Here is a 12,120-nt window from a genome sequence, read left to right on the forward strand (position 1 = left end):
GATGGAGCGAAGGGGTTGGTTCTCTAGTTGCAGACGTTTTACAGGCCCCCAACCGATGGAGCGAAGGGGTTGGTTCTCTAGTTGCAGACGTTTTACAGGCCCCCAACCGATGGAGCGAAGGGGTTGGTTCTCTAGTTGCAGACGTTTTACAGGCCCCCAACCGATGGAGCGAAGGGGTTGGTTCTCTAGTTGCAGACGTTTTACAGGCCCCCAACCGATGGAGCGAAGGGGTTGGTTCTCTAGTTGCAGACGTTTTACAGGCCCCCAACCGATGGAGCGAAGGGGTTGGTTCTCTAGTTGCAGACGTTTTACAGGCCCCCAACCGATGGAGCGAAGGGGTTGGTTCTCTAGTTGCAGACGTTTTACAGGCCCCCAACCGATGGAGCGAAGGGGTTGGTTCTCTAGTTGCAGACGTTTTACAGGCCCCCAACCGATGGAGCGAAGGGGTTGGTTCTCTAGTTGCAGACGTTTTACAGGCCCCCAACCGATGGAGCGAAGGGGTTGGTTCTCTAGTTGCAGACGTTTTACAGGCCCCCAACCGATGGAGCGAAGGGGTTGGTTCTCTAGTTGCAGACGTTTTACAGGCCCCCAACCGATGGAGCGAAGGGGTTGGTTCTCTAGTTGCAGACGTTTTACAGGCCCCCAACCGATGGAGCGAAGGGGTTGGTTCTCTAGTTGCAGACGTTTTACAGGCCCCCAACCGATGGAGCGAAGGGGTTGGTTCTCTAGTTGCAGACGTTTTACAGGCCCCCAACCGATGGAGCGAAGGGGTTGGTTCTCTAGTTGCAGACGTTTTACAGGCCCCCAACCGATGGAGCGAAGGGGTTGGTTCTCTAGTTGCAGACGTTTTACAGGCCCCCAACCGATGGAGCGAAGGGGTTGGTTCTCTAGTTGCAGACGTTTTACAGGCCCCCAACCGATGGAGCGAAGGGGTTGGTTCTCTAGTTGCAGACGTTTTACAGGCCCCCAACCGATTGTTTTTTTTTGTTTGTTTATCTGCGTTGTATGTAACTTGTTTTTTTACTATTACTATTTTTTGTACATAATATTGCCGCTAACGTCTCTTATGACCGAAAATAACTTCTAGACATCAGGACCTCGGTGACTCACCACGGCAGAATCATTTTTTCTCCTTTCACCATTCTGACGAGCCCGAGGCGAAGGATATATGTCTCCCTCGGGACCCCAGTGATCTGCTTGAAGAGGAGACGGAGAAAGAGATGTCTGAGGGCGGGCTGCCTTCTGAAGAGTCGGATGCGATCGAAGAAGAAAAAAACACTCCCCTCAATTCTGCTAGCAAACGTGCAATCTTTGTTATTGGGAAGATTAAACTACCAACGGGACATTAAAAACGGTAACATCTTATGCTTCACGGAGTCGTGGCTGAACTACGACAATATCAACATTCAGCTGGCTGGTTATATGCTGCTGTACCGGAAGGTTAGAACAGCAGCGTCTGGTAAGACAAGGGGTGGAGGTCTATGTATTTTTGTAAACAACAGCTGTCTAAGGAAGTCTCGAGCTATTGAATTATTACTATACTTTTGCCTGAAGTAGAGTTTCTCATGATAAGCTGTAGACCACACTATCTACCTAGAGAGTTTATCTGCATTTTTCGTAGCTGTTTACATACCACCACAGACTGAGGCTGGCACTAAGACCGCATTGCCTGAAGTAGAGTTTCTCATGATAAGCTGCAGACCACATTACCTACCAAGAGAGTTTATCTATATTCTTTGTAGCCGTTCACATACCACCACAGTTAGAGGCTGGCACTAAGATAGCATTGAATGAGCTGTATTCCCCCATAAGCAAACAGGAAAACACTCACCCAGAGGCGGTGCTCCTAGTGGCCGGGGACTTTAATGAAGGGAAACTTAAATCAGTTTTACCAAATTTCTATCAGCATGTTAAATGTGCAACCAGACGGAAAATAACTCTGGACCGCCTATACTCCACACACAGAGACGCATACAAAGCTCTCCCTCACCCTCCATTTGGCAAAATCTGACCATAATTCCATCCTCCTGATTCCTGCTTACAAGGAAAAATTTAAGAGGGAAGCACCAGTGACTAGATCAATAAAAAAGTGGTCAGATGCTAAGCTACAGGGCTGTTTTGCTAGCAAAGACTGGAATATGTTCCGGGATTCCTCCAATGGCATTGAGGAGTACACCACGTCTGTCATTGGCTTCATCAATAAGTGCATTGATGACGTCCCCACAGTGACCGTACGTACATACCCCAACCAGAAGCCATGGATTACAGGCCACATTTGCACTGAGCTAAAGGGTAGAGCTGCCGCTTTCAAGGAGCGGGACTCTAACCCGGAAGCTTATAATAAATCCCGTTATGCCCTCCAATGTACCATCAAACAGGCAAAGCGTCAATACTGGACTAAGGTCGAGTCGTACAACACCGGCTCCGACACTCGTCGGATGTGGCAGGGCTTGCAAACTATCACAGACTACAAAGGGAAGCACAACCGAGAGCTGTCCAGTGACACGAGCCTACCGGATGAGCGAAACTACTTCTATGCTTCGAGGCAAATAACACTGAAAAATGCATGAGGGCACCAGCTGTACCGGAAGACTTTTACGTCACTACATTCCTAAAGAAAATAATGTACTTTTTACTCCATACATTTTCCCTGACACCCAAAAGTTGCAGGACAGGAAAATGGTCCAATTCACGCACTTATCAAGAGAACACGTGGTCATCCCTACTGCCTCTGATCTGGCAGACACAAATGCATAATTTATATAGCCCCTGGCTATCTGTGCATTTGAAAAACAAGAAAATGATGCTGTCTGCTTTGCGTAATATAAGGACTTTGAAGTGATATATACTTTCACATTTGATAGTTAAGTATATTTTTTTACTTTTACTCAAGTAGTATTTTACTGGGTGACTTTCACTTTTACTTGAGTAACTTTCTATTAAGGTATCTAAAGTTTTACTTGAGTAATTGAGTACTTTTTCCACCACTGCCGTTTTATAATTTTGAAGTTTCATTCAGGTCTTTCTGTTTAACTAAATACTCTGTTTTTCTTTGGCAGGAGAGAGACCAGACTCTCACTTTGACAGCGGGAAGAGTCTTTCAGGGGAACCAGACCCAGGGAAGAGTCCTTCAGGGGAACCAGACCCAGAGACGCGTCCTTCAGGGGAACCAGACCCAGAGATGGGTCCTTCAGGGGAACCAGACCCAAAGAAGAGTCCTTCAGGGGAACCAGACCCAAAGAAGAGTTCTTCAGGGAAACCAGACCCAGAGACATCCAAACCCGCAGGACGACACCACTGTTCCCTCTGTGGAAAGAGTTTTACTAAGCTACAGAACCTAAGAGTGCATGAGAGGACACACAGAGGAGAAAAGCCTTTCCACTGCTCTCAGTGTGGAAAGAGGTTTACCCGTTTAGAGAACCTGAAACAGCATGATAGAATACACAGAGGGGAGAAGCCTTACCATTGTTCCCATTGTGGAAAGCGCTTTAGGTCGTTAGGCACCCTGACAACGCATGAGAGAATACACACAGGAGAGATGCCTTACCACTGTTCCCACTGTGGAGAGAGTTTTAGGTGGTCAGGGAGCCTGAAAACACATGAAAGGACACACACACAAGAAAAGCCCTACCAATGCTCCCTGTGTGGAAAGAGATTTACAGAGTTAGGGTCCCTGAAAATACACAATAGAATACACACAGGAGAGAAGCCTTATTACTGCTCCCAATGTGGAATCAATTTTACCTGGTTGGCGAGCCTGAAAACACATGAGAGAATACATACAGGAGAAAGGTCTTACCACTGTTCCCACTGTGGAAAGAGCTTTAGTGGGTTAGTGAACCTGAAACAGCATGAGAGAGTGCACACAGGAGAGAAGCCATACCAATGCACCCTGTGTGGAAAGCATTTTACCCATTTGGGGAACCTAAAAGAGCATGAGAGGACACACACAGAAATAAAGCCCTACCAATGCTCTCTGTGCGGAAAGAGTTTTACCAAGTTAGTTGGCCTGAATAAGCATGACAGGACACACACACGAGGAGATAAGACCTACCACTGCTCCCAGTGTGGAAAGACATTTACCCGGTTAAGGTACCTGAATGAGCATGAAACAATACATACAAATACACTCGAGAAGAAGACATACCACTGCTCTCAGTGTGGAAAGATATTTTCCCAGTCAGAGGACCTGAAAACACACGAGAGAATAGAGAGGCTGTGTTCTGACTTAAGTTTTTGACTGAGAATTTGTGTTTTTGTTTATGCCAAATGAAAGCTTACTTAAAAATAGGCTTACAGTGACGAGAAAAAGTATGTGAACCCTTTAGAATTTCCTGGTTTTCTGCATAAATTGGCCAGACAATTTGATCGGATCTTCATGTAGGTCACAACAACATTCATTTTTCCGTCGCTGACAGCAAGCTGTCCAGGCCCTGAGGCAGCAAAGCAGCCCCACACCATGATGCTCCCTTTTATTTAATTTTAATTTTTTATCTCTGATAAAAAGTTTAAAATGTGTGTTTTGTTTGTACACGTTCATATATTGGATACAAGTATAATCCCTTAATGTTAATTTGATTATTTACATTTTTTTTTTTTTAATGGAAATGGTTAAATAGACCAAATAGACCCTGTTCCGGTCTTGTCCCCTTAAATAGATGAATAGAACGTGCATTTCTTGATTCTAACCTTGGAACCTTTTTTTATTCATTTTGTTGTTTGGTGTCGTCAAGCTAAAGGTGTATGAAATGTGACGACGTTGTTCTGATAACATTGGATAAGTTGTTCATTATGTTCTCTGTTGTCCTGCATACTTAATGCTTCAATGGTTTTGTGTTGTGTGTCATGTTCTGAATGCCAATCCTTTCTAGCTGCGGCCTGATCAAACTGTTCGCTTAATGGGCTCCTTGTTATGTCATATTCTCAGCAACATTTACAGCGACGCTCATAGACACAAGTACAATAGTGTAATAATACCAGACTGGAAGGGTTAATAATGATGTCAATGCCAGAATGGAAGGGTTAATAATGACGTCATAATGCCAGAATGGAAGGGTTAATAATTATGTCAATGCCAGAATGGAAGGGTTAATAATGATGTCGTAATATCAGACTGGAAGGGTTAATAATGATGTCAATGCCAGAATGGAAGGGTTAATAATGATGTCATAATACCAGACTGGAAGGGTTAATAATGATGTCAATGCCAGAATGGAAGGGTTAATAATGATGTCAATGCCAGACTGAAAGGGTTAATAATGATGTCATAATACCAGACTGGAAGGGTTAATAATGATGTCATAATACCAGACTGAAAGGGTTAATAATGATGTCATAATACCAGACTGAAAGGGTTAATAATGATGTCATAATACCAGACTGGAAGGGTTAATAATGATGTCATAATACCAGACTGAAAGGGTTAATAATGATGTCATAATACCAGACTGGAAGGGTTAATAATGATGTCATAATACCAGACTGAAAGGGTTAATAATGATGTCATAATACCAGACTGAAAGGGTTAATAATGATGTCATAATACCAGACTGAAAGGGTTAATAATGATGTCATAATACCAGACTGGAAGGGTTAATAATGATGTCATAATACCAGACTGAAAGGGTTAATAATGATGTCATAATACCAGACTGGAAGGGTTAATAATGATGTCATAATACCAGACTGAAAGGGTTAATAATGATGTCATAATACCAGACTGAAAGGGTTAATAATGATGTCATAATACCAGACTGAAAGGGTTAATAATGATGTCATAATACCAGACTGGAAGGGTTAATAATGATGTCATAATACCAGACTGAAAGGGTTAATAATGATGTCATAATACCAGACTGAAAGGGTTAATAATGATGTCATAATACCAGACTGAAAGGGTTAATAATGATGTCATACCATTTAAACTAATATTATTATATATTTTGTTTTACACCCTGAAGGGAGCTTCATTTATTTCATGGTACAATCAATGATACGCCGTACTGAATGTATTCAGACCACTGGACTTTTTCCAACATTTTGTTACATTACAGCCTTATTCTATCTAATATGGATTCAATTATCAATCTACACACAATACCCCATAATGACAAAGATTTTAGATATTTTTGCGAAAAAACTGAAAGATCACATTTACATCAGTATTCAGACCCTTTACTCAGTACTTTGTTGAAGCACCTTTGGCAGCGATTACAGACTTGAGTCTTCTTGGGAATGGCGCTACAAGCTTGGCCAACGTGTATTTGGGGAGTTTCTCCCATTGTTCTCTTTTGCTTCACAGCTATTTTCAGGTCTCCAGAGATTTTAGATCAGGGTTCAAGTCCGGGCTCTGGCCGGGCCACTCAAGGACATTCAGAGACTTGTCCCGAAGCCACTCCTGCGTTGTCTTGGCTGTGTGCTTATGGTCGTTGTCCTGTTGGAAAAATGTACCTTCTGAGGTCCTGAGCGCTCTGGAGCAGGTTTTCATCAAGGATCTCTCTGTACTTGGCTCCGTTTATCTTTCCCTCGATCCTGACTAGTCTCCCAGTCCCTGCCGCTGAAAAACAACCCCATAGCATGATGCTGCCTCCACCATGCTTCATCGTTGTGATGGTGTCAGGTTTCCTCCAGGCATCACACTTGGCAATCAGGCCAAAGAGTTCAATCTCGGTTTCATCAGAACAGAGTATCTTGTTTCTCATGGTCTGAGAGTCCTTTAGGTGCCTTTTGGCAAACTCCAAGCGGGCTGTCATGTGTCTTTTACTGAGAAGTGGCTTCCGTCTGGCCATTCTTCCATAAAGGCCCAACTGGTGGACTCCTGCAGAGATGGTTATCTTTCTGAAAGGTTCTCCCATCTCCACAGAGAAACTTTGGGGCACTGTCAGAGTGACCATCGGGTTCTTGGTCACCTCCCTGACCAAGGCCCTTCTCCTCCGATTGGTCAGTTTGGCCGGGTGGCCAGCTCGAGGAAGAGTCTTGGTGGTTCCAAACTTCTTCAATTTAAGAATGATGGAGGCCACCGTGGTCTTGGATACCTTCAATACTGCCGAAATGTTTTGGTTCCCTTCCCCAGATCTGTGCTTTGACACAATCCCTTTGACCTCCTTGTGTTTTGCACCGTCAACTGTAAGACCTTATATAGACAATCAAGTTGTAGAAACATCTCAAGGATGATCAAAGGAAACAGGATGCATTTAAACTCAATTTTGAGTCTCATAGCAAAGGGGTCTGAATGCTTACAGTACCAGCCAAAAGTTTGGACACACCTACTCGTTGCAGGGTTTTTGTTTATTTTTTACTATTTTCTACATTGTAGAATAATAGTGAAGACATCAAAACTATGAAATAACACATATGGAATCATGTAGTAACCAAAAAACTAAACTAATCAAAATATATTTTATATTTCAGATTCTTCAAAGTAGCCACCCTTTGCCTTGATGACAGCTTTGCACACTCTTGGTATTGTTGGTAGAGAGGTAGTTCTGTAGTTGTATCTAGTCAGACTAGAAGGGTTCGTGCAGATTGTTGGTGGAGAGGTAGTTCTGTAGTTGTATCTAGCCAGACTAGAAGGGTTCATGTGTATTGTTGGTAGAGAGGTGGTTCTGTAGTTGTATCTAGTCAGACTAGAAGGGTTCGTGCAGATTGTTGGTGGAGAGGTAGTTCTGTAGTTGTATCTAGCCAGACTAGAAGGGTTCATGTGTATTGTTGGTAGAGAGGTGGTTCTGTAGTTGTATCTAGCCAGACTAGAAGGGTTCATGTGGATTGTTGGTAGAGAGGTAGTTCTGTAGTTGTATCTAGCCAGACTAGAAGGGTTCATGTGTATTGTTGGTAGAGAGGTAGTTCTGTAGTTGTATCTAGTGTGGGATTCTGTGTTTTACATTATAGCCATTACCATATATATGATTAAATATTATCTGATGTTGGCTGTGTGAGGTGTCTGCATTTGTGCACTTGAGCATCATCATGAGATTAAACAACTGCTTGCTACATCTACTTGCCTGTTTGTGTGTGTGACAAGAACTGAGTAACATGGTGTGACCTGCATGTTGCAAAACTGTAGATAACAGCCCAGCCGATGCTTTGTCCTTGTGTTTGTATGTGACAATATTGAGCACATGGTGTGACTTGCTGTATCTTTCAAAGTTGTGGTTAATCAGGTATAGGGAGGGGTGGTCATCACGAGGTTTAACTGAGATGGAAAAATACTGAACAACACAATAGCAGGAACTGAACAACTGTTATAACTAGGCTGCGATACCAGAACAGTAAGGATCTATACATCGACAGAGGGTGGACTCCAAGGAGCGCCAAGAGGCGGGGACCAGCCTGAGCGCCTGCGATAGGCTGAGCAAGTCTAAACCACGCTCAGCCTCTACTGTGATAGGCCAACAGACGGGTTGGAACTATGTCTATCACAGTATAAGAACAGCTGTTTTCGTACATCCTGTCAGTTCCCTGTTCTGCCCTGCGTGGTATTACAGTGAGCCCGTATATACGAAAGTTGCATTTGACATGTATTGCTTAGCTAATAAAAGTACATAGAGTACAATCAGTGACTCGGTGTTATAACTTGTTCTGATACCAGATTCGAATTGACGCAACCCTAACACTAGTCAGACTAGAAGGGTTCATGTGGATTGTTGGTAGAGAGGTGGTTCTGTAGTTGTATCTAGCCAGACTAGAAGGGTTCATGTGGATTGTTGGTAGAGAGGTAGTTCTGTAGTTGTATCTAGCCAGACTAGAAGGGTTCATGTGGATTGTTGGTAGAGAGGTAGTTCTGTAGTTGTATCTAGTCAGACTGGAAGGGTTCATGTGGATTGTTGGTAGAGAGGTAGTTCTGTAGTTGTATCTAGCCAGACTAGAAGGGTTCATGTAGATTGTTGGTAGAGAGGTTTGGTAGAGAGGTAGTTCTATAGTTGTATCTAGCCAGACTAGAAGGGTTCATGTGGATTGTTGGTAGAGAGGTAGTTCTATAGTTGTATCTAGCCAGACTAGAAGGGTTCATGTGGATTGTTGGTAGAGAGGTAGTTCTGTAGTTGTATCTAGCCAGACTAGAAGGGTTCGTGCAGATTGTTGGTAGAGAGGTAGTTCTATAGTTGTATCTAGCCAGACTAGAAGGGTTCATGTGGATTGTTGGTAGAGAGGTTTGGTAGAGAGGTAGTTCTGTAGTTGTATCTAGCCAGACTAGAAGGGTTCATGTAGATTGTTGGTAGAGAGGTAGTTCTGTAGTTGTATCTAGCCAGACTAGAAGGGTTCATGTAGATTGTTGGTAGAGAGGTAGTTCTGTAGTTGTATCTAGCCAGACTAGAAGGGTTCATGTGGATTGTTGGTAGAGAGGTTTGGTAGAGAGGTAGTTCTGTAGTTGTATCTAGCCAGACTAGAAGGGTTCATGTAGATTGTTGGTAGAGAGGTAGTTCTGTAGTTGTAACTAGCCAGACTAGAAGGGTTCATGTAGATTGTTGGTAGAGAGGTAGTTCTGTAGTTCTTTGCATTTCGACTTTGAAATATATATTATATAATAGAATACAGTGAATTTCAAATGCCTCTTCGATTCTCTATTAGGTGTAGTCTAATCTAGTCTGTCCAAGTATACCTTATGTACAGAAAACCAGCGTGACATGTAATCTAGTAGACAGGACACTTCTTCAATAACAGCACCTCGATAGCATGCAACTGGCATTACATTGTCAAGACTGGCGTTGTGTGCGCCATGCTCTACCAACTGAACTACAGCAAACTATTCTCACCTCATGTATCCTCGTGTATTCATATGTAGCTACAGGTCTGCATTAAACTATTCTACCAGTATATATTCATAATGTACATATTCACACGTCTGCATAGACGAAAGTATTGGCTGTAAGAAGTCAGACAAAACATATTTGCTCATCTCTAAATGAATAAACAATGTAGTGAATATTTTTCTAAACTGCGTTACCCATTCCAGTCAGCTGACCGCGATATGCGACCTTCAGTTGGTGACGTCATATGTAGTGGACCACACGACACCGGAAGCTGTTTCAACACGGATACTGACTCATTCAACCACCTCTTTAGCCTGGTAGCCAACATACAACCGAAAACAAGGTCTTTAGACCATTTTTCTGTATATTGATCTCGGTATTTTTTAACACAATACTCTTTACGTATCTACTATTTAACTTAAAGTAATTTGCTTGTTAAATGTGTTGATTATACTGAGTCTAGCACTAAGCTTATCGTTAATGCTAGCTAGCCCGACCATGAACTCACTGAACGACTATCCTCCTGTTAAAGAAGAGGCGGTCTGCTGGACGGAGAAAGAAGCTCTGGGGCTGAACATTGTCCTGAAAGAAGAGAAAGAACATTTTAGAGTGAAAGAGGAAGAGGAGGCTGTAACATTGAACAAAGAAGATGATGATCTTTTGGGAGATGAAGGAAAGGAAGAGGAGACTGAAGATCTGATTAACACCAGTGAGTACAGTCTTAAAAACACAGCCAGAAACTCTGCAGTTGTTGAACTAATGTGTGGTTTTAAAGCCAAAGGGACATTGCACTGAAATGTGCACCTCACCAGAACCCAAATATAAGCGTGTAAAGCTCCGTTGTGTGTAAACAATGCAAATGTAAACAAACACTGTATTTGACTCAACGGTTTTAAAACAATAATTTTGATCTCATGGTGGGTCCTTGCATCCACAGCTCTGTCTATGAATTAGAGATGTTCCATTTGTTCAAACCCTCAGCTACTCTCCCCTATCTGTTTATTAGGACAGCAGAGATATAAAACGTTTAAGTACCAATAAGGAGTATGATATTTATGGCTCTACCTTTCTTACTCATTATTATTCATGATCCACCCCCCCCCCCCCCCCCCCCAAAAAAAAATGATTTCATTTAACCAGGCAAGTCAGTAAAGAACAGATTATTTACAATGGCAGCCTACCGGGGAACAGTGGGTTGTTCAAGGGCAAAAGGGCAGAACAACAGATTTTTACCTTGTCAGCTCGGGGATTCGACCCAGCAACATTTTGGTTACTGGCCCAACTCTCTAACCACTAGGCTACCTACGGAACCCAGCAACATTTCAGTTACTGGCCCAACTCTCTAACCACTAGGCTACCTACCGAACCCATCAACATTTCAGTTACTGGCCCAACTCTCTAACCACTAGGCTACCTACGGAACCCAGCAACATTTCAGTTACTGGCCCAACTCTCTAACCACTAGGCTACCTACCGAACCCATCAACATATCAGTTACTGGCCCAACTCTCTAACCACTAGGCTACCTACGGAACCCAGCAACATTTCAGTTACTGGCCCAACTCTCTAACCACTAGGCTACCTACCGAACCCATCAACATTTCAGTTACTGGCCCAACTCTCTAACCACTAGGCTACCTACCGAACCCATCAACATTTCAGTTACTGGCCCAACTCTCTAACCACTAGGCTACCTACCGAACCCAGCAACATTTCAGTTACTGGCCCAACGCTCTAACCACTAGGCTACCTACCGAACCCATCAACATTTCAGTTACTGGCCCAACTCTCTAACCACTAGGCTACCTACCGAACCCATCATGTTAGCATCCACATGAATATACAAGTGTTCAGAAACATATTCTATTCTTGTGTGACTCGTATGACACAGTACATTATTTACCGTTGTTAGGTTCTAATTCTCAGAGTTAAAACTCAACGGAAAAAACTGAACCAGAGGATCAATCCAGCTGAATTAGACAAAAATCCTCCTCCTGCACATCTGTACAAACATTGTATCTTTACTGCACTTTACTGCACTTTACTGCACATTACAGGACACTAAATAATACGGGCCACACACTTGACTTCCTCCCTTAACATGGCCTGACCTCGAACCCCCCCCCCCTTCATCACTAATCCATGGCTCTCTCCCCTTATCAATGTCTGCCACGTGATCACTTCCCTGCACTCAGTCGTCCAATAGGATCCCTGATATAATGTAAATGTTATACATCACCCTCTCTCCCCTCATGTTCATGAATAAGTATCTTTCATATTCTCAGAGCCCAACACCATTCATTTCTGTTGGGAACAACATCATCTGAAACACAACCAAAACAAACTGCAAATGTATCCAACAAGTTTGTAGAGT

The sequence above is a fragment of the Oncorhynchus mykiss genome, chromosome 17, assembly GCF_013265735.2.
Source record: "Oncorhynchus mykiss isolate Arlee chromosome 17, USDA_OmykA_1.1, whole genome shotgun sequence".
Lineage (NCBI taxonomy): Eukaryota > Metazoa > Chordata > Actinopteri > Salmoniformes > Salmonidae > Oncorhynchus > Oncorhynchus mykiss.